Below are 22,929 nucleotides of genomic sequence, written 5' to 3'. Positions count from 1 at the left end.
GAGATAATAGAACATATATAAATTTCTATGCCTCACTTCAATAGACAGTATATCTGTCAGTTGGTAACTCTGCTCTGTTATGTCACTTCAACGCAGAAGTAGGGTAGGGTTAGTTCAATAGAAAGGAAAATTAGTTTTTGTCTTTCATACATGCATAACCTCCTCCGCACATGTTTTTTTTAACATTATAATTCGTCTCATATGAAGATAGTATCTTTAATATAATTTAACTAATTCGTTTAATATTAATTATATTCATTTTATCCTTGCCAATTTGCTATTTTCTATTTAAAATTGTAATTTTCAATCTTTATATGGCAAGGAAATATTTTAACATATGCAGTTGCTAACACAAGGTTAATTTTTCTAGTTTTTTGTCCTTATTCATTTTTCTTGTCCATCTTTTGGTGGGACATATCGAAACCACATCGGTGGAAATTCCTGAGCCTCGTTAAATACACTCCACAGCACTTGGTCGACCATGCAATAACAAATGCAGCTTCTATTCAGAACTCAATGGGCACCTGAAGATACAAACTTGAAAGTATCTAGATTCAGTTAAATCAGCAACTTACTACTATATTCTGCAATCCTGTCTAACTACTATCAGAAGCCATAAGTATCATTTTATTTTTTGTAAAGCAATAGGCAAGTGGCTCTGTTGATTTTAATTTAATATTAAAATTTCAATTTTTATATTTATCTTTTGTATAATAAATATGCTAAGATAAGATGTTCTCACACCTAAGAGACTGAACTAAACGAGTCCTAACAATTGGCTCCCAAAAAAAGTTGTGAGTCTCATTGTTCTACATTGGCGCCCAACTTTCGAAGGTAGCTATAATGTTAACCATTGGCACACACCGCTTCTAAAGTGTCGTTCAACGATTACAATTAGTTAATTAGGGTTTTTCCGAATCGGTCATATATGTGCGATTAAAAATGCGCTTACAATTTATCGAGACCAGGACAAAACCGGTTGAAAAATTCAAAACTTTTTATTACTTAATGTAATTTATATTCTTTGTAGAATTTGGTGGGTCACTTTGTTTAATGTGAATTTTAATGATATTTATATCATAGAAGAAGTATGTTAAAGAACATATTGAAATAAAAGAAAATTCCGTCCGAGATTAAATTTTTTCTTCAACGTACTTTGTTAATTTAAGTTAAAAGTCCATAACAAACAATAATGAGTAACTAGAAATTGTATTTCTATTTAAACAATAGAGTTATAACAAACTGTCGGACAAAACTTGGTAACAATGTTCTTTTTTTTTTTTTATTTACAAAGAAAATAGTCGCTTCAACCACTTGGGTCATTAGCGACATTAGTTTTTACATTAGATTAAATTATATAAAGATGTATCTTTAAGAAAATTAATTAAGTCTTTGATGTTTAAATGTTCACCTAATACTGTTTTTAAATTGTTGGAAATATTGTTATTTTGTCTGTTGACTGTATATTTTCCACATTCTGTTAGGAGGTGTTTAACAGTAATGTTGATTTGACAGTAATCACACACTGGAATGTCTTCCTTATTCATTAGGTACTTATGTGTAATGTTGGTATGACCTAATCGAAGTCGAGAGATTTTGACTTGATCAGCTCTTTTTAAGTTCACTAGGCGCCACGGACTCACTGTCGATTTAATTTCTTTTAGTTTAGATTCCGATAAATTCCACTCATTTTGCCACGCACTGATCACTTTTTCTTTGACGAACTGTTTTATATCACTGGAAATAGTCTTTGACACTATTGTAGCATGATCGTTTTTGTAAGCTTCCCTTGCTTGGAGGTCTGCTTTTTCATTACCTTGTATTCCCATGTGAGATGGAACCCATATAAATTTGACTTCGGAACCAGTTTCTTGTAAGGCTGCAAGTTCTTTCTTGATAAGTAAGGCTATAGGGTTCTTAGTGAATAGTTGATCAATTGTTGTTAACGAGTTTAGAGAATCTGAGATAATGACGGAGGAAGACTGTTTTGTACTTTTGATATGAATGAGGGCTTGTAATATTGCATATAACTCTGCTGAGTATATAGAGGTGGCCGACCTGAATTTAAATTGGAAGGATGCATGTGGAGTGACAAATGCTGCTCCTACGTCGTTTGCAGATTTGGAGGCATCTGTATAAATGCAAAAACTTTCCCCGCAAGTCTCGAGTTCTTTTAAAAATGACTGTCTGATTACATTTGGTGATGTCTCTGATTTGTGATATTGGAGTAGTGTCGTATTAATCTCGGGAATCATGATTAACCAGGGAGGGGGAGTTTTTAGATTTGAAGGATAGAGGTCAGGAATTTGCAGTTGCAGATCTTTTAAATTTCTTCGGACTCTTTCATAGAAAGGTGGATCGAACTTACTTTTTTTATAAGCTTCTAGATACCGGTCCGTAAATGTATTTCGAAACACTGGGTGGAATTTGTTACTGGCAACTGAAGATGCATACGAAAGGCTTAGATACTTCCTTCGTAGGGTAAGAGGTGGTTCTCCTGTAAGACATTGGAGATTCTTAACGGGTGTGGTTCTAAATGCACCTGTGGCGATCCGAAGTGCTGTGTTTTGAATGATTTCAAGTTGATTGGTAACGTGTTTTTTAGCCGAGTCATATACAATAGCCCCATAATCTATTTTTGATCTAACAAGTGACTTATAAATATTTAATAATGTGGTTTCGTCGGTTCCCCATTTTTTATTTGATAATGTTTTCATTACGTTTAATCCACTTTGGCAAGACTTTTTTATTTCTGAAATATGATGTTTCCATGTTAGTTTTTGGTCGAATACCATTCCGAGAAAATTAATTTTGTCTGAGAATGCCAGCGGCTTGCCACACAGCTTTAGTGTAGTTCTTTGCATCCGGTGCCTTCTTGAGAAAATCATGCATCTTGTTTTTAGTGTGGAGAATTGTACACCTACTGATGTAGACCATATCTCTAGTTTGTAAATGGATTCTTGTAAGTGTTTTTGAACCATTTTTATATTCTTGCCCTTTGCAAATAGAACCAGATCATCGGCATATAGTCTTCCCTTAACTAGCGGGGAGCAATGATCCAGTATATCGTTGATAGCGACAAGAAAGAGAGTTGGGCTCATAACTGATCCCTGAGGTGTTCCGTTTTCCTGAATTCTTTTTGTTGAAGTGGAATTATCGGCGCGCACAGAGAAAGCTCTTGACTGAAGAAAGTTTTCTATGAATCTTAGCATATTACCCCTGATTCCCCATTTGTGTAATTTTGATATAATGTTAAACCTCCAAACTGTATCGTACGCCTTGGTAATATCGAAAAACACTGCGATGGTTTCTTGATTAGTTGCAAAACCCTCGTGTATCTCTGATTCTAAATCTAATAGATTATCTACGCATGATCTATTTTGACGGAAGCCACTTTGCTGTGGAATTAAATGTTTTTCTTGTTCTAAGTACCACAATAGTCTTTTGTTTATAATTTTTTCTAGAACTTTGCAGGATACATTAGTGAGTGATATAGGACGGTACGAGTCTACCTTTGTTCTGTCTTTGTTGGGCTTGAGCAGAGGAATTATAATGCTGTCCGACCATAAAGATGGAAAGACCTGATTTGTCCATATAAAATTGTATAATTTTAGTAGCCAAGACATTCCACTTTCTGGTAGGTTTAACAAAAAAATTAATGGTATGCCGTCTGGACCTGGAGCGGAGTTTTTAGTTGACATTAGGGCATCCCTTAGTTCTTGCATTGTAATTGGCACATTTAGTATATTATCATCTTGAGAGTAGTATTCCAACTTCGTTTTTTTTATGCTTTGTTTCTTGAGCTTAAATTCCGGTGAATAGTTATCGTTACTTGAATTTGACTCAAATTCACCGGCGAATAGCTCCGCAATTTCTTTTCGGTCGCTTATAATTTTGTTATCTTTTGCCAGGAAAGGTATTTTATTTGAACATTTTTTTCCAGATATTTTCCTTATATTTTGCCACACTTTACTTGCTGGGGTAGAACTATTTATACTTGCAACGAATTTTTGCCATGATGTTTTCCTGCATTTTTTGAGAATATATATTCTGCTCGACGTTTTTTGTATTCTACCATATTTTCACTAGTTTTGTGATGATTATACCTATTGAAGGCTCTTTTATACGTTTTTACTGCTTCTTTGCATTCTGTGGTCCACCATGGTAAAGGTTTATGATATTTTAGTGTTTTTGTTTTTCCAATATGATTTTCTGCTGCTTTTTTAATTATTGATATGAAGGTATCTAGGTCTTTATCTATGTCATTAAGAGTAATATCTTTTATGTTGTTTATTTCATTTTGTATGTATTTTGTAAAGTTCTCCCAGTCTGCATTTTTTGTATTCCATTTCGATGGGGTTGTGGTAATATTGTTATTTTTTTGTTGTGGAAACGTAATTTTAATGGGATAGTGGTCACTTCCGTATAGGTACGGGATAACGTCCCATTCTAGTGTTGGGGATAACATTGGATCACATAAAGATATGTCGATGGCCGACTGACTACCCGTTTGAATGCTAAATCTGGTGGGTCTACCATCGTTTAACAAATTAAGATTTTGTGAGGTCATACAAAATTCCACAATCTTGCCTCTAGCGTTAGTTTTTGTTGAACCCCACATAGGATTGTGTGAATTAAAATCGCCTAAAATAATGCGGGGGCTGGGGATTTGTTGCAGTAGATTATCAAAATCTTCTTGGACTATAATTTGATCAGGAGGTAAATATATGTTGCAAATATTGATTGTTTGTTTCATGTTTACTGTAATCGCTACTGCTTCAAAGCTATGTGTGTTGATTTGTAATTGCTGGGCTTCATATTGTTTATCGACGTAAATAGCAACCCCTCCACTGGCTATATCAGCGTTTTGTCTGTGTTTGAAAAAGTTTGAGTATTTTTGAAACTTGAATGCATGGCTGGAATCCTTAAAGTTGGTTTCTTGTAAACAAAGTATCATTGGGTTGATTTCAGAGATAATATGCTTTAGCATTTCGTAACGGCTGAAGAAACCGTTTACGTTCCATTGTATTATGGACGCCATTGCTTCTATTTACTATGTACTTTACGCTGAATCGACAGAGGTGTCGGATTCTTCTTCTAGATATATCTTCATTGCTATCGGGTCCATTTTTAGTTGCTTCATAATCTTACGTCTTATTCTCGTGCTTCTGTTTTTCATTCTTCGGTCTTTGTAATAAGGATGAATTTTAGCTAATAGGTTCAAAAAATCATGAACACTCTCGGTATATGTTTTAACTAAGCTTAACGGATCTGTGTTTCCTTTCACATTTACAAAGAAATCGACGATTTCATCAAAACTGAGTTTAAGCGATTCTTCTTCGAATATTTTCCTAGTTGGTTCCAGTAACGGCAGTATTTCATTAGATTTTGGTTCATGTGTTTTGGGCAAGCATGATTCTTCTTCAGTATCAGTTTTGGATGTCTTCTTTCTCTGCGTAGTTGGTACTAAAAATGTAACTTCAGTTTGTGAGGACGGAGGAGGTGTTATTACGTCTGTAATACTGCGTTTGGAACCTGTTTGTTGTACATTTTCTGATTCCTTTATTTTTGGGGAAGGCGTAGATATGTCTGTGGTTGGTTGTTTATCTATATCGTTATTATTATTTTGTGTATTTGGTGCTATGTTATGGGTTAGAGGTTGGGAAGGTGAAGATTTTTCATTTACTTGTACAGTTGTCATGATAGGGATTTCATTTGGTGAGGTAGGGATGTTGGTATTGTTTGTAGGCTCTTGACTTACTGCAGTTAAGCAATTGTTTGAGAAATGACCTGTTTGATTACACTTTGAACACAGCTGGCTTTCATGAGACAAAAAAATACGATATGATATGTTATCATTAGATAATAAAATCGAGTCTGGGACCGTATTGTTGGGAGGTGATATATAGATGTAACGACGAAAACTAAGAATGTGTTTATACTCAGGGTTGGTTGTCCCAATTCTGAGAAAATTTAAAGGAGATACTAAGTTATAGCCTTGTTCTCGGAGTTCTTGTTCTATACAATCATGTGGGATAGATGGACACACATTAGATAATAATAAGCGTTGGCTTGGAGTAATGAATCTGCGAGTTTGAATTTGTTCTGAATTTACTGTAATTATTCCATTGTCAGTGTTCATGAATTCATCGACCTTTGCCACACTGGATAGATAAACACATATTCTATTGTTAGATATCCTAGACGAGAAAAGTATATTTTTCGGACTAATTTTCGTTCCGATGGATATAAGATATTCTTCTAGTTTTATTCCATTAAGGGAGTTGAAAACTATAGCTTGATTTTTTAAAGGGAATTTCGGTTGGGTAAGAGCTCTTGAGTAACTTTGTTGTTGATTGTTAGTATTGTTGACAGTAATAGTTGCAGCATTATTTTGAAGTTCCATTATTTCCAAATAACTATTTGTACCCCCTCAGGCCGGACCTGCCTTGAAGCAAATCAGACTGATAAGAGGCACGAAAACTAATTAATAAGAAACCTGTCTTTGTTTTTATTTCTTACTTTAGTAGATTGTTTATTTACTTCAAAATAAAATAATAATTGTGCATCTTACTTTAGTTTTAAAGATGCAAAGAGACTGCACTCACTACTACTTATCACTACATACTTATTTGATTAGGAAAATTAACTATAAGTAGATAAAAATTATGAATAATTATTTTAAACTTGGTAAAATTAAAAATTCAATTATCACTAATTGCTATAACTGATAGCGTGTTTACACTTCGATTGCTCGATCGATTCTCTCGGTAACAATGTTCTGAATTAACTAAAGTCGTGCATCTCTAACCAGTATTTCATTTTATATCATTTGCGCACTTCGAATCTCTTCGATATCTTAGGCTAGTGTACAAGTTTCACACAAAACATGATCGTACAGTTTTTATGGTGGAGATTACAATAGATTTTACACAGACTGTTAAAAACAGAAATGAATATCGAAAAGATAATGCACTTGCGTTTTGATTTATCTTGTTTTCGATATAAAAATAACAAAATCAATCGTTTTTAAAAAATTTGACAATCATTAAGGATCAAATAGATCATTGTCTGTATACTCCTTTTAATTATTTAACTGATGTGATGTCATAATTATATTTTAGCCGATTTTCTGCCGCGTTGCATCATACACTGCATTTGTATTATAACTTAATGACAGTTAATCATAAACTTGACGCTCGTACGTATTACTTGCATAGTAAAACGAGATATACAATCTCGGAGACGAATCAGTGGTGAACTAAGTTGTAGCTTGCAGCCTTTTCGTACATGAGTAGAAGTGTTTAATAGGTGAATATTATAATTTTCTTATTCCCATCTGCATATTTATGTATGTTAGGTATGATAATGTATATGTACATGTATGTATGTATGTAATAATGTTTTTTCTGTAGTTATTATATTCTTAATATAAAATATTTTTTGACAATTATGTAAGATTTACTCCATATAGAAAAAGTCCCTTGACAAAAAAAGAAGAAGAATAAAATATCTAGAATTTACTAGACGTCATCGAAATGTCTAGTAAGGTTCGGAATGTCAGAAAATGTATAATGTCCTGTTATTTATTTTTAAAGTTGTTTTCAAGTATTGTAATATTGTTTGCTGTTGTGAGTAAAAGTGATTTTAAATAAGTATAACATTGGTAAAAGTGGTGGGATAAAAGAGATCTTAAGTAAATATTAAGGGTTAATAGAAGATCTACTGAATTTGACAAAGAAATGGATACGTCCGCCGAACCCTCACATGGTTTTCAAAAAAGGAAGAGGAAAAGGAGAATCGTAGACAAAAAAAAAGGGAGCTGTAGACAACAATAGGGAGAGAAAGAGGAGAGGCGTAGAAACGTAAAGGTAGAAATCATAGATAGTTTATCTCAAATTCATAAAAATTATAAGTGAGAGGTAAGTCAAATTACTAGTAGAATGGACAAATTAGAAGAACAACGGAATGATATAAAACCGATTAAAAAAACAAAACAGTAGAAAAACAAAACGATTTAAAAACATATGTAAAAAAGAAAATAGTACAAAGGTCTGAGTGAGCAAGAAAAATTGGTACCCAAGCTTCTGTTTCAGTAACTAATGTTGAATCTGAATAAACAGCCTCATCATCTTCCATAGTTGAACCACAACTAGAACTAGCAAAATTTTAAAACCAACCATATTCGATGGACAAACAGCATGGGTTATGCTGTTTGTCCATCGAATATGGTTGGTTTTTAGTTCGAAGCTGCAGCTAGAGCAAATGGCTGGACTGAGAAAGATATGGCTGCTTCCAATTTTGCAGTTTCTTCCCCAGGATGCACCAAGTTATACCCCTTTCGTTCAAACTTTAGAGAAAATATATGGATAGCACCACCTAAAGTAGATTTTCCAAAGTCAACTGAAATTTCGATATTATGAAAAACAATCAAAGCCTGCAAGAATTTAAAGCCTATATTAAAAGAATATTGCATTTGGTGTAGCCTCAGGAACCTAAAGCATTGTATGTGGAGTACCAAAAGGTTCAGTACTGGGTCCTCTACTTTTCCTGATCTTTATAAATGACATCACTAACTTAAAAATCGATGGAAATTTTTTTCTTTTTGCTGATGATATCAGTATTACCTGGAGGAACTCTAATATTGCAACTCTTCATGCAATTATAACTTCTGATCTACTTAAAATAAAAACCTGGTCCGACTCTAATTTACTCTTTTTTAACGTGGATAAGACAGTAGCCTTATTTTATAAAGAAGCTCTTCAACCCATGCTTCTTTATATATCTATAAGCTACCTTAAATGGTCCCTTCAGATCGATTTATTAATTAAGAAACTAGCCTCAGCCTGCTATACAATAGGATCTATTTTGAAGGAAATCAATTTAGTATCTTCCAAAATAACATATCTGTCTTTGTTCGAGTCTCATCTTCGATATGGCCTTCCCTTTTGGGATTCTAGTACAGCTGCCCAATCTGATGTTATTTTTATATTACAAAAAGAGCAATACGGTACCTTTTTGGCCTTAGTAGAAAACACATTGCTACTTAAAAAATCACGGGATTTTAACTCTTCCCTCTTTATATATTCTAGAAACTGTTTGTTTAATTCGTAAATACCTACATGTTTTTCAAGCAAGACCTAATCATGCCTACTTCACCAGAAATTCAAGCTTTGATGTGTATTTACCGATCCCGTCCACTGAGTTAGTAAAGAAATCTATATTATATTCGGCAAAAAAAATTACACAACCATCTTCCTTTGGAACTTAAATCTACAACTTCTTTCCTCAAGTTCCGTAAATTGACAAAAGCCTATCTATCTGAAAGAACATATTATTCAGTGGAAGAGTTTCTTAACGAATAACTAAGAAATAACAGTACGTTTAGGTACAAGCAACTAAAGTATTTTTATATATATTACATGCAGAAACTTAAACTTATTCGTAAGGTTTTATTATGCAATTTGCAATTTAGTTAAATTTTGCAATGGTTTTTATATTTTATTATCTTTTATTTTGTGATATTAAAGATTTATGTAATTTTAGTAAATTTTATTTGTTATTGTTATTTTTTTGACTTTTTGTAAGCTTTGTCCATAAAATTGTACAATTTTCGGTGACAATAAAGCATATTTCCATTCTATTCTATTCTATGGGATAACCTATTTTATTCCAATAGAGAATTTATTTTTCGAATAATTTTGACTTATTGCTAAAAGAATAGGATATTTACAAATTAATTGCAGAAACTATTCCTACCAAGGAAAGAAGGATCAAATAACGAGGTCACAAGGTTGCCTAGATTGACAACTAGAAGCCATTCACAAAGTCCAACTAGAAATAATAGTAGATATAGGTCTCTAAGAAATATATTTCTCACAACTGATCACAGAAAGGAAAAAGACAGTCTGGAGTTTGTCAGTTTAAGAAGCAACTAGCGACTAGTAAAAATGAAATAGAAAAGTTACCGTAAAAGTGCTGTGCAAATTGCGCGATGTATAGTAGATGTCTCGGTCTTCTTCTGAAAATAAGTTTTTAAATTGGTAACCTGTTTCTCCCATTGCTCACCTATGTCCATAAGTCCTCTTTTCCCTAGATACTACGGTAATATTGTTCTCTATACCGCACTACGGGGGCGATGTTTTTCTGCCTCTGTGGAAAGTTGTCTCACTTTCCGCTGAAGATGCGCATTATACTACTAATATAATACCAAATGACTAGCTAAGCTACTTTATTTTTAAATTACCATTTTAATTATTTTTCTTAAAACCTATTCATTTTAAAGATTTCTATGGCTTTCACTATGAATATAATTAATTTTTTAAAATTCCTTGTTGCAGATTTTACCAAAGTGTTGTGACTCACCATAGTGTTAGGTAAGTGTTTGAGTTAATGTTACAAACTTTTGCCGACATTTTCACTTGTGTTCTTCACTTCACCGGAGTGAAGCAAAATGAATTACCTACTTATATTATTGGGAGATTTCAATGCCAGAATAGGAGACGAAGTAGTACCAGGAATAAAACAAAGGTTTAATGAAAAAGTTATCAATGAAAACGGAAAAAGAATGGTGAAATTCTGGACATTAAACGAACTAAGGATAACCAACACATTTTTTGATCATAAAATTCAACACAAATACACGTTTAAAAATACAAGAGGACATAGATCAATGATAGATTATGTGGTCACAAACAGAAATATTCACCATAAACAGATAGTGGATTTGAGAAGTTTGACGTCACCCAATATGGGAAGCGATCACTATTTGGTACTTGGTAAAATTAGATTTAATGAAAGGTGGAAAGAGAAGCTTAAACAAACCAATTCAGAGGAAATAATAAAAATAGAAAATTTAAGAGATGACTTCCATAAAATCATTATATCAAAAAAGGCTAAAACAGAAAATACAAATGGAGAATATTGAAAATGAAAGCAATGTACAGACTAGCTGGAGAAAACTTAAGAAACATATTCTGGATGCTGCTCGAGAAGCCCTTGGAACGAAAATAATAAACAAAAAGTGGTCAACGAAAACACCATGGTTTACACTAGAGGTTAAACAAAAATGTCACCAAAAAAAGAAAGCTTTTCTTAAAATATAAGTCAGAAAAACGAATGAATCATATGAAGAATATAAAAGAATAAGAACTGAAACTCATCAATTGGTAAGAAAAACAAAAACAGATTACTGAGAAAAATCACAAAAGGACTAGAGATGGATTTCTATGGACAACAGAAACAAGTATGGCGCTTCATAAGACAGCAAAGAAGCGAAATGAAAGAAATAGCTGAAATAGAACACATACAAAAGGATACATGGATGGCCTTCCTGACAGAAATGTTTGAAAAACAAAACGAAGAACCTTTACCATAAACGCCAAATATAATAACTGAGGAAAAGACCGAAATCTCCCAAAACGATGTGAAAGAAGGAATAAACAAATTAAAAAACAGAAAGTCACCAGGAGAAGATCAAATACCAACTGAACTCTTAAAATATGGAGGTGATCACCTTTTACAACAACTGCAACTTCTTATTAATAAAATAATCACCACGAACAGAATACCAAATGAATGGAGGAGAGCGATCATGGTGATGTTCTTCAGAAAAGGAGATAAGAAAGACCCCAATAATTATCGAGCAATAAATCTATTAAATAACACTCAAATTGACAACAAGAATAATAGGGACAAAAATAAACGAACGAATATCTCTGCAAGAGGAACAGCAAGGATTTCGGACAGGAAGATTATGCACGGATGCAGTTTTTGTAATAAGACAAATAAAAGAAAATTCGCGATAGATTTGAAGAAAGCGTTTGATCGAGTGAGAATTCGGAACGTGATACATTTATTATATGAAAAGGGAATATCACTGGATTTAGTAAAAACCATTGAGAATATATATAAAAATAACATAGCTATGGTAAGATGTAAAGGAAAACTATCGCATTCTATCAAATATGAAACTGGCATTACACAAGAAGATTCGCTGACCCCATTAATATTTAATCTGATAATGGATGAAATCATAAAGAAAGTTAAAAAAAGAAGAGGATATAAAATGGGAGAAAAGGAAATACGGATAGTATGCTACGCCGACGACGCCATAATAACAGCCGAAAATGAAGATGACCTACAAAGATTAATTAAAGAATTCGAAGATACGGCGCTCATATACAACATGGAGATCTCAACAGAGAAAACTAAAACGATAGTGATAGCAGCGAAACTGAGACGATGTAAACTAGTCGTAAATAACAAAATAATAGAACAAGTGATGGAAACTGAATACTTACGAATAAAACTGTCAAGCTACGGAAAAGTGGAAGAAGAAGTACAAAAACATGAAAGTGAACATGGCAAACAGAGCAGCAGGATGTCTCAACAACACAATCTAAAGAAACAAATACCTCACAACGGAAACGAAAACTAGGATATATAAATCAACAATAAGACCGATAATGACGTACACAGCGGAAACAAGAGCAGATACGAAAACACAAAGACTACTGGAAACAACAGAAATCAAAGTCTTACGAAAAATAAAAAACCAAACTCTAAGAGACAGAGTAAGAAGTGAGGAAATACGAGCAAGATGTGGTATAGAAGAAATAAACGCGTGGAACAAAAGAAGAAAAGTGGAATGGAATCAACACATCGAAAGAATGACAGAAAATAGAATAGTACGAATAGCAAGAGACAAATCGCCAAATGGAAGAAGATCATTGGGACGACCGAGGAAAAGATGGTCAGACAACGTCAATTTGGGCTAAAAACCGAAGTAAACAGGCATTAAGCCTATTTATAAAGTAGGAAGAAGAAGAAGAAACTTTTGCCGACATTTTCACTTGTGTTCTGTCTATTTGAATCCATTAAACAATATTTTGCTGATATTCAGTTCATGCCCATTTTGTTTAAGAGTTCAAGAGTTAAACTTTTGTTTAATATGTCAAAATGGTAAGGCGCATTGTCAACCGTTACGCTAAGCCCAGTGTGGTTAAAAAAGGTCAAAAATTTTTTCGCAGATATCTGAAGCTTTTAAGGCATAGGTGGAGGTTACTAGATGACGAATAGATGAAAAAGTACTCATATTTTTACCTCCCTTTTTTTTAAACAATAATTTATGGTCACAATTTGATTTTTTAGTTTTTTCCCTTATATTTTACATAAACAATATTTATATCATTTTTTTTAATTAAAATTGATATAATTTACGGAGATATTTGCAAAAAAGTGGTTTTTTGCACTAATTTATAAAATTTTTTATTTTTTTTTATTAACAAAATAAAATGTTATTAATATATTTGAACATCAAGGAAGTACCGTCTTTTAAATTTGTGCGAAATTTCCCCCCGATCGGTCAAATAGTTTAAGTTATTTACTTTATTTATCCCTGGGGCTAAATATTTAAACTATTGAACTTGCTCTATTTATGATGCTAGACACATTTAGCAAATTTCATAGGATTTTTTAAGATTTAAACTATCTCAGAAGTTAAATGCATATTATGTTTTCATAGAAATTATTTACAAAATAAACGTTTGAAAAAATGGGTATGTTTTTTTACTTATAAACAATTGTAATAACTTCTATATTTTTCAAGCTACTAACTTGTACGTACAACCATTGCATAGCTGGTAAAAAAACTACCATTAAAACAACTTTCTATGACCAATAGGAACGAAGTTAGGGACTATTGTCCCTAAAAAGTCATATCTCTATTGTTTATAAACATTAAGAAGTAAAATTTGCACAAATTTTGAATGAAAGTCTAAACTTTATATTGAAACTTTAAAATTCATCAAATTTTTCGAAACTTACAGCCCTTCTAAACGAAGGTATTTTCGAAAGATCGACATAGGAAAGTGGAAATATGGAAAATCTTGGAAAAATTGAGTCCATTTGAAATTCACTTGAATTGAAATTCAATACATTTCATATCTCAATCCCGGAAAATCAACATAATTATAATGAATATAATAATATAATGTGTAAAAAATTACCTGAAATTTAATTTATAAAATATAAAAATATATAAGTATTATTACATCATTGATATAAAATGAAAAAAAATATATGTTACAATATAAAAAAATATATATGAAAAATTGACTCAATTTTTCCGAGGTTTCCCATATTTCCCGGCCAGTAAAAACTATGAAGTTATTCATATTTCGACGATCTACCCCAGATTAAAAAAGAGGCTTGTAGCTACAATGGAAGCCGAAAAAATGTAAATTTTTTCTACATTCTACATTCTACATTCTACAATTTGAAGTTCCGATCTCGAAAAAAAAAAAAAAATGGAGCTGAAACAGTTGTCCTCTCCACTTTCCTATTTCGATCTTTCGAAAGCACCTTCGTTTTGAAGGGCTGTAAGTTTCGAAAAATTTGATAAATTTGATAAGTTTCAATATAAAGTTTAGATTTTCATTTAAAATTTGTGCAAATATTACTTCTTAATGTTTTATAAATAATGGAGATATGATTTTTTTAAAAATAGTCCCTAACTTCGTTTCTATTGGTCATAGGTTTTTTTAATGTGAGTTTTTTTTTACCAGCTATCCAATGGTTGTACGTACAAGTCTGTAGCTTGAAAAATATAGAAGTTATTACAATTGTTTATAAGTAAAAAACATACCCCTTTTTCAAACGTTTATTTTGTAAATAATTTCAATGAAAACATAATATACATTAAACTTCTGAGAGAGTTCAAGTCTTAAAGAATCCTATGAAATTTGCCAAATGTGTCTAGCATCATTAATTGAGCAAGTTCAATAGTTTAAATTTTTAGTCTAAGGGATAAATAAATTAAATAACTTTTATACTATTTGACCGATCGGGGGAAATTTCGCACACATTTAAAAGACGGTAATTCCTCGATGTTCAAATGTATTATAGTCCATTTCCATCATATTGATAGCACATTATGTATGCAAATCCCTAAACTGTTGATACGGGTGACTCAATGAAAAATAGATATTTGTCAACAAGTTTACAGAAGTATATAGGAAAACAATTTTAAATTGAGTATGACCACCAAGTATAAAGGTTGAAGCAGAATAGAATACTATAGTTTTGAGGGTTACTAATCCCTAAATAAAGTTGCCGGTGTCGGAGTGATGGAGATTAACAGGTACTAATGAATTTGCAAGAAATGTAAGATGTTTATCTTATTGGTTATATATAAAATAATTTGTGGCCGTAACAGGGGCCGATTTGTAAAAAAATGAATATTATTTTAATCAAATTCCATTTCAGATTCACTTCCTTTTTCAGAATCTAAGGAATCTTCAACTCTAATGTTAATTACTACCGGTTTCAGCATTGCATCAGTCATATTATCCAAATTCCACATTTTATTTTCTTCCTTGTGAGCATGACTAACAGCATTTTTCCAATTTTCTGGAGTTACTTTTGATAAGGAATGTTCTAATAATTGTTGTAAGTATTCTAATTTAAATGTTTTGTTGTTGCGTCCGACTTCACCCTTTACTTGAGACCATATATTTTTTATCGGATTCAAATCACAGTGGTATGGGGGTAAACGTAAAATAATTACATCACGGTTTAATGCCATTTCATCAATTATATATTTTTTATAAGCTGCTTTATGTTGCCTTACAATAGGTAATAATTCCTTTTTTGTCGAATTCTCCTTGTACTCAATTGCGTGTTTATCCAACCATTCGATTATCTCTCCTTTTTTCCATGCTGTTGTTGGCAATTTTTCTGCTAGTCTTGAATGGTAACTAGCATTATCCATGACTATGACAGATTTTTTGGAATTAAATCCAACATTTGCTCAAAATATTCTTCAAAAACGTCAGCAGTCTTTTCCTCGTGGTAATCTTTGGTTGATTTTGAGGCAAAACTTAATAATCCACCATTGACAAAACCGTATTCGTTTCCAATATGAGTTATTATGAGTCTGCGTCCTTTTCCAACGGGAATATTGTTTATTCGAGTAGATACACCTTCGATGAATGCCTGACGGGAACTTTTCACATTTGTATCAACCCATAGATATGGTACAGTATGACCTTCATTTAGCCAAGTCTCGTCCAAATAAAAAATTGTTTTCCCTTCTTCTCGGTACTTTTTATTAGTTCTTAGATAATCTCGTCTCCAACATACAATATAATCTTTTTCAATTAAAACGGATTTTCTTCTATTCTTTTGCCAACGAAATCCCATCTCTCTCAATAGTCCCCATAATTTCTTGTTGCTTATGATTGGTAACTCTTCGTTTTCTCTAATTAATGTTTGGATTTTGTCCAATGTTGGAAATTATTTAAAAAAAAAATGAGTGGACGCTGCGTCTTATCATGTTTTTATGTATTTCTTCAATTTCCAAGGGTTTACTCCCTCCACTCTTCTTGGGAGATGAAACAGTTCCTCCTTTTCTTTCTTTTAGGAATCTATAAATTGTTGCTTCTCCAACCCCTGTCATATTTGAACACATGTTAACGATTTCACGAACATTACTTAAAGGGCGTTGATGTACAAGTGCATCGTGTACATTTAATATTATATTTTTCTCTCTTAGACTGAAGGCACCTTTAAAACTACACTTAACCGGGATAAAACCTGTTGTCGGCGTCATTTTTAAATGCAAATAACAAAATATCGACACCAAAAACGTAGGTAGGTAAGACATGAACAATGTACATCTACAAACTAAATGGAAGATGCAAACAATTTCTAATTTATATTATTGGCATAAGCTGTAATGTGGCATAAAAACTACTTAAACTATCATTAGTGAAGCCTTATCAGTAATTCCAGGTAATCGTTCAAAGAAGGTATTCTTTTTGTGTCAGGCGATAACTTGTATAGAAAACCATAATCACCTTTAAATTACTGTTTACATTAATTTATTTCGTGAATTTCGTGTATAATTAACAATAATCGTGTGGCATATATACCGACGTTTTTTATGCACAAAAAAGGTATAGTGAGATTGGTGGACACTTATTTTACAGAAGATTTTTTAAAAGATAATGAATTGTTGACGGCATCTTAAAATATTAATATTTTTTATTTATTTCAAAACAAGTATAGGGTGACGCCTATGGTTTTTTGATCTGTTGAGGATTTGCATACATAATGTGCTATCAATATGATGGAAAAGGACTATAATAACATTTTGTTTTGTTAATAAAAAAATTAATTAAATTTATAAATTAGTGCAAAAAAACTGTTTTTTTGCAAATATCTCCGTAAATTATTAATCAATTTTAATTTAAAAAACGGGAAAATAAAGATGTTCTTGATATAAAAAAATGATATAAATATTGTTTATGTAAAATATAAGGGAAAAAACTTATAGACAAAAAATCTTATTGTGACCATAAAGTATTGTATAAAAACGCAAGGTAAAAATATGAGTATTTTTTCATCTATTCGTCATCTAGTAACCCCCACCTGTCTTAAAAGCTTCAGATATCTGCGAAAAAGTTTGCTTCGATGATTTTTGCATAACCAGACTGGACTAGTTGGTCTCACTGAATCCGGTAAAAAGCTTTTCACGCAACGTGAAAAAAATATTTTTAAGGACTACTGTACCTGTAGAGTATGTCTATTTGCTAAATTATTTTATTATCTTTTTTTAGACCTGATATCTTTATTTTGAGATGGTGCATAAATTCAGACTGATTAACAATACCTTTTTGTCGACATGTTTAATTCATTATTTTATATATTTTATTAACAATTTTAATTTCATAGCTTCGGCAATCTATGTATTGATATTATTCAAGAGGTATTCATCGCGCTGCGGTTGGCGTTGTCAATGGATGTGCATTGTTTTAAGTTGCCGAGTGGTGTATTCTAAAGCTCCATTGTTTTTTACCATAATCGACATGTTAATTCACTTAGCATGTCGTTGTAATCGCCACAGCTAACAGTAACCGTAAAAAATGTATTTAAATTGCTATTTTATCAATAGTACTCATGAATTTTGTATAGTACATATTTTAACTTTTGATTAATTCAAATATATTTAATTGAAAATAAAATTTGTTAAAAATCTGCCAATGTCAGAACATAAGTTTGTCACTGTGATTATTTTTTATTTTCATTTGAATGTGGATACTTCTGACCATACGTCTCACCATAATTTCTCTTTTACCCGTCTCCCGCGATAATTCTAAAGTCTTCTTTATATAATCTTTTCAGATACTAGACATACGCTAGTAAATGAATAAAAAAAAATCATTTTTTACCAATAAAACGTTTCTTATACATTTTCGAGAAAAATGGTTTAAATAAAAGGTGTAGATTTTAAAAAGTTCTTTAATTTAGAAGTTTTTAAATTAAAATACATAAAATTGACCGAGATAATTACAAAAACCCTTATTTTTGCATTAATTTATAAATGTAATTCATCAAGCTGTTTGCTTTGCAAGTTGTGGAAAGCACAGTGGTAAAAATTTGAATTTGGTTTCGCCAAGTAGGAAATCGTATGATTTCTCTTGTTGTTATTAGATAGCGTTGTTACGTCTGTAGATAGTTATTTCGATAATTATTGACCTACGACGGGATGTATTTTGTTTCGATTCAGAGCAGTAGCATATAACGCTCTGATGAAACCTAAAGAGGTCGAAATACGTATAAGCGTCTTGCCGCTGCCCTGTATCGAAACAAAAATCTAATACCGTCATTATGTTTTATTTCTTTACTCTTTTTGGAGTACCAGAAACTGAATTCACTACGAATTTTGACCATGATGAACGGCAGGTGGAATGTATATTTTAGATTCCCTTGCCGAGTAATTCATCAAGCTGTTTGCTTTGCAAGTTGTAGAAAGCACAGTGGTAAAAATTTGAATTCGGTTTCGCCAGGTAGGAAATCATATGATTTCTCTTGTTGTTATTAGATGGCGTTGTTACGTCTGTAAATAATTATTTCGATAATTATTGGCCTACGACGGGATAGATTTTGTTTCGATTCAGAGCAGTGGCATATACCGCTCTGATGAGACCTAAAGAGATCGAAATACGTATAAGCGGCTTGCCGCTGCCCTGTATCGAAACAAAAATCTAATACCGTCATTATGTTATAAATGTTTGTTTTATAAACTTTGTTTTTTACGTAATTACATGTAGCATAACTTCTTGAAATTATGGCAATTAATGAGTTATTAAACTGTGCTAAATCTCTGCTAGACCGACCCAATATTTTGTAAGTTATTAAGTTTGTTTATCCTGGAGAACGATTATTTAAACAACTGTATTTTCCCAAACAGTGGCTCTAGAGGTATTTAACAGATCTCAATCGATTCTCTTGCACTTCAGTTTTTTATATAAAATATCAACATTTTGTCAAAATTGTTACTAAAAAACCATTTGAAAACAACTTTTTAGCTTATCCCTTTCAGTACCGCTTTTTTTCAGCAAACAAAAAAATATTTTTTTAAAGAAAAGTTTTAAAAAAACATACAAAAGCAATTTCTTTCCTTTTGAAGGCACAAATGGATATTGCACTTCTGAAATGTCCAATATTATCCAATTTGTAACGATTATTTTGCCTACCACATAGGGTATTACTATAAGGGTTGAAAATTAGGGACTGAAATAACTGGGGTGGAGATAGGGTAAGCAAAACAAATCGGAACGTTTGCGACCGGCTACTCAGGGTTAATTTGGAGAACTGGATCGTTGATAAGTGAATGGCAAGGGGGCTGGAATGGGGTAACTACCAAAAAGTAAAACAAAAAGGGGTACTTACATGAATCTCCTGGAACAAACAAAAAACACAAGAAGGTTCTCAAGCTATTTAAAATGGACGCCGCTTAAGAGAATCTTTTTTCTGGATGAAAGAAAAGGCACTTCCTTCCTAAAAAATACAAAACTTTACAAGAAATAATACTCCTTTTTTTAGGGAAAAAAATTACACATTTATTGTTGTCTCACCACAAAGAGTTACAAAAATAAATAGTAATAATAAAACACAAAAACAAATTTACTATATTACTATCCGTTTACAAACTCTAGAAGCTGTAGATACTATAAGAACTTACAATTATTAATGGGCGATAAATTGCAACGGAAAAAATTAGAAATGAAAAATAGCTTTTAAATGGAACTATGCTGGTTAACCTTTTTTAAGAAACAAAAACAAAAACAAAACAAAATCTTAATTATGATTAGGTATTTACCAAATGTCAAAAAATAAAACTAGCTGTCAGATGTCAATACTAAATTTTAAAACTTGAGAACAATTAATATGACAGCTAGGCCACACCCTAACATTTATAATTTTAATTATTACAATTTCTTAACCTGTTATGAAAGCAATTATTTAACAAAACAGATTAAAATTTATCTGATTATAATTTACAAATGTTATAATGTTACAAATGAAAAACTGTTTATTTTTACATGAAAAAAGTTTAGCTATAAAATGGTACCTGGTATTTCACTAAATGTTAATTTCTTTCTTTTGAAATTTCTGGGGTTAGAACTGGATTTAGATTCTCTGCCACACAAACAATACATGAACTGCAAAATAGCATGGGATGACAAACAGGGACAAACAAAACGAAGATGAAAGCTGCTGGGCAAAATGGAAACATGTGTTTATCCTTCGAAGTTGTTGTAAAAGCCGTTTATCAAATATCTCAGATGAGAGACGGCATAGAAATAAAACAGTGAATACTCTTTCAAAACTGACACTTTACGTTGAGTATAATTTACTTTTTTCAGCAAATTTGCCGGCTTCTTAACACCGACACGCTTGTCTCGTTTATACTCTAACCAAGAGTTTGTTAGGGCCATGTCAACTGCATGAAAGATTAGTCGAACAGTCCTCTTTCTGCAACGATATTTTGTTTTGTAAAACGCAATAAGAGCATCTGTTTTATCTATGCCACCCATAGACTTATTATACTTTTTGTACAACGCTTTACAACATCTTCTGTAGCAACCTTAACGAAGTAGGATTCCATTATCACTATCTTGTTATCTAACCATCTGGTTACTATAACTCCATCAGAAGAGATAATTTGTTTCGTTGATCCTCTCTCGTTTCTTGAAAAATCTTTTACATCAGTTAGAGGTGGTTTAGAAAATCTATTGTTCCTCGCAGTACCAGCAAAAAGTCTTGATTTTTGGTTGAGAATTTGTAAAAGGTTATAGCTCGTAAAATAATTGTCACACTACAATGCATGCTTATTAAGTTCAAGTACGTTTGATAATTACAATATGCTAGCTGCACCCTGTCCATGTTTCAAATAAGAAGGTTCTATTTCTGTGGTACTACCTTGATACATTAGAAAATTGTAAATCAATCCACTTTTACCATATAATAAATACAGTTGTATTCCCCATGGATTGCGTTTGTTTTTGATGTATTGCTTTGTAGACAATCTCCTTTTGAAGAGCATGATTTGTTCGTCTATGCAAACATTTGTTTCTATCTGCAGTTCTCTACATCTCTTTAGAACTGATTCAAAAACTGATCGAACTTTCCATAGTTTGTCGTTGCTCTGTCTGGGTTCCAGATTGTCAACACAAGGTGGGTGCGAAGTTCCCGATTCAATGTCATTGTGTCTTGAAAAATATCAATTTTTAAAGATTTTCCCCAATACATTCGCAGTGTTGGAAATTTTAGACAGCCTGTTAGAATACTAAGGCCAAAAAACGATTTTGTTGCTTGCAGGTTGCATGGTGCAAATTTCTTAATTATGGTTTGCAAAGAATACGTATTCGTGTATTGAACGAAATTTTCAAATAAACTTTCGGGACCATATTTCAGACAATATGTAACTGGATATTCCTTAGAACAGTTTTCATTAGACACCCGAGTTATTGTATTAGGTAATTGTCTTGTTACATATTGAATATTCTGTAACCATTTTACATATTCTTTTTAGAGTAATGAAGTTATCATAGTTACCATCGTCTCCCCCCTTTTATCATCCTCCTCCTTTTCTTTCTTATTATTCTCTTCCTCTTCCTCATTCTTCACTTCGGTTTGATTTTCTGAGACATCATCTATCATATGACCAATTCTCTGTCTTATTTGCATTTCTTCTTCGCTGTCACTGTCATCACTAACACATCCTTCTATGTCGGACATCGGACAGTTTTTCTAACTCTTCTAGCAGTTCCTTCTCCGTTAAATATTTATTGTGGGCATTTTACTCTGAAAATAAAAATAACACGTAGTCATTTTAGATACAATTGTGCCCATCGAATTTGAGGTATGCTTCTATATTTGAAAAAAGTAAAATTTCAATAAAATATATTCACAATTAGTAAGAACCACGATTGACTTACGCGAAACAAGTACTAGTACAAGTATAGAATACTATAACTGATCCTTAAAGGCAAAATATAAGGCCGTAAAGGTGTAGGAAGAAAACAGGTTTCTTGGTTAAAAAACAAAAACATTCGTGAATTGACTCAAATGTTAAATGCAGGACAATGTGGCAGATCACCTTCGCAATGGTGATCGCCAACTTCGGATAACTCTGATATGGTACGTGAGGAAGAAGAATCACGTTAATGTGGGACTATGATTATTATTGACATTTGGGTTAATTACAATAAATAATTGTAGGATAGTAGGTAATAGTTAAACCTCCCTAAAACCGCAATCGTCGATAAAAGGCGGCCAGTTGTTTTGCTGTCGAAGAAAACAGGACATGACACATGACACACAAAAACATTGTAAATATTTTACATTTTTTACACAGTAGTTTTTTCGACAGCAAAGACAGGAAGTTTTATTACATTTTTCGGTGTGAGATGAAATTCTGAAATCGGTCTAATTATTTCATTAGATTATCGAAGCAGTAAATACGTGTTTTAGTGTTATGAGCTATATAAAAGGCGAGAGCAGTCAAAGTAAACAATGCCCAAATTTTTCAATGGGAGAAAAATCTATTATATACATCGTGAACGGAAAAAAAGTATG

General features: G+C 32.2%; 1 long non-coding RNA gene across 1 annotated transcript in view; it reads left to right on the top strand.

The window, feature by feature from the left end:
- LOC140443383 (uncharacterized) overlaps window positions 1-22,929 on the top strand; it is a 249,051-nt gene that overhangs the window by 161,388 nt on the left and 64,734 nt on the right. The window contains exon 3 of the long non-coding RNA XR_011951201.1: window positions 10,341-10,376. This is a non-coding gene — a long non-coding RNA (uncharacterized lncRNA). The remainder of the gene's footprint in view (window positions 1-10,340; window positions 10,377-22,929) is intronic.

The sequence above is a fragment of the Diabrotica undecimpunctata genome, chromosome 6 (assembly GCF_040954645.1).
Source record: "Diabrotica undecimpunctata isolate CICGRU chromosome 6, icDiaUnde3, whole genome shotgun sequence".
NCBI classification, from domain to species: Eukaryota; Metazoa; Arthropoda; class Insecta; order Coleoptera; family Chrysomelidae; genus Diabrotica; species Diabrotica undecimpunctata.
The sequence above is the reverse complement of the archived record's forward strand: the minus strand, read 5'-3'. Positions and strand labels throughout refer to the sequence as shown.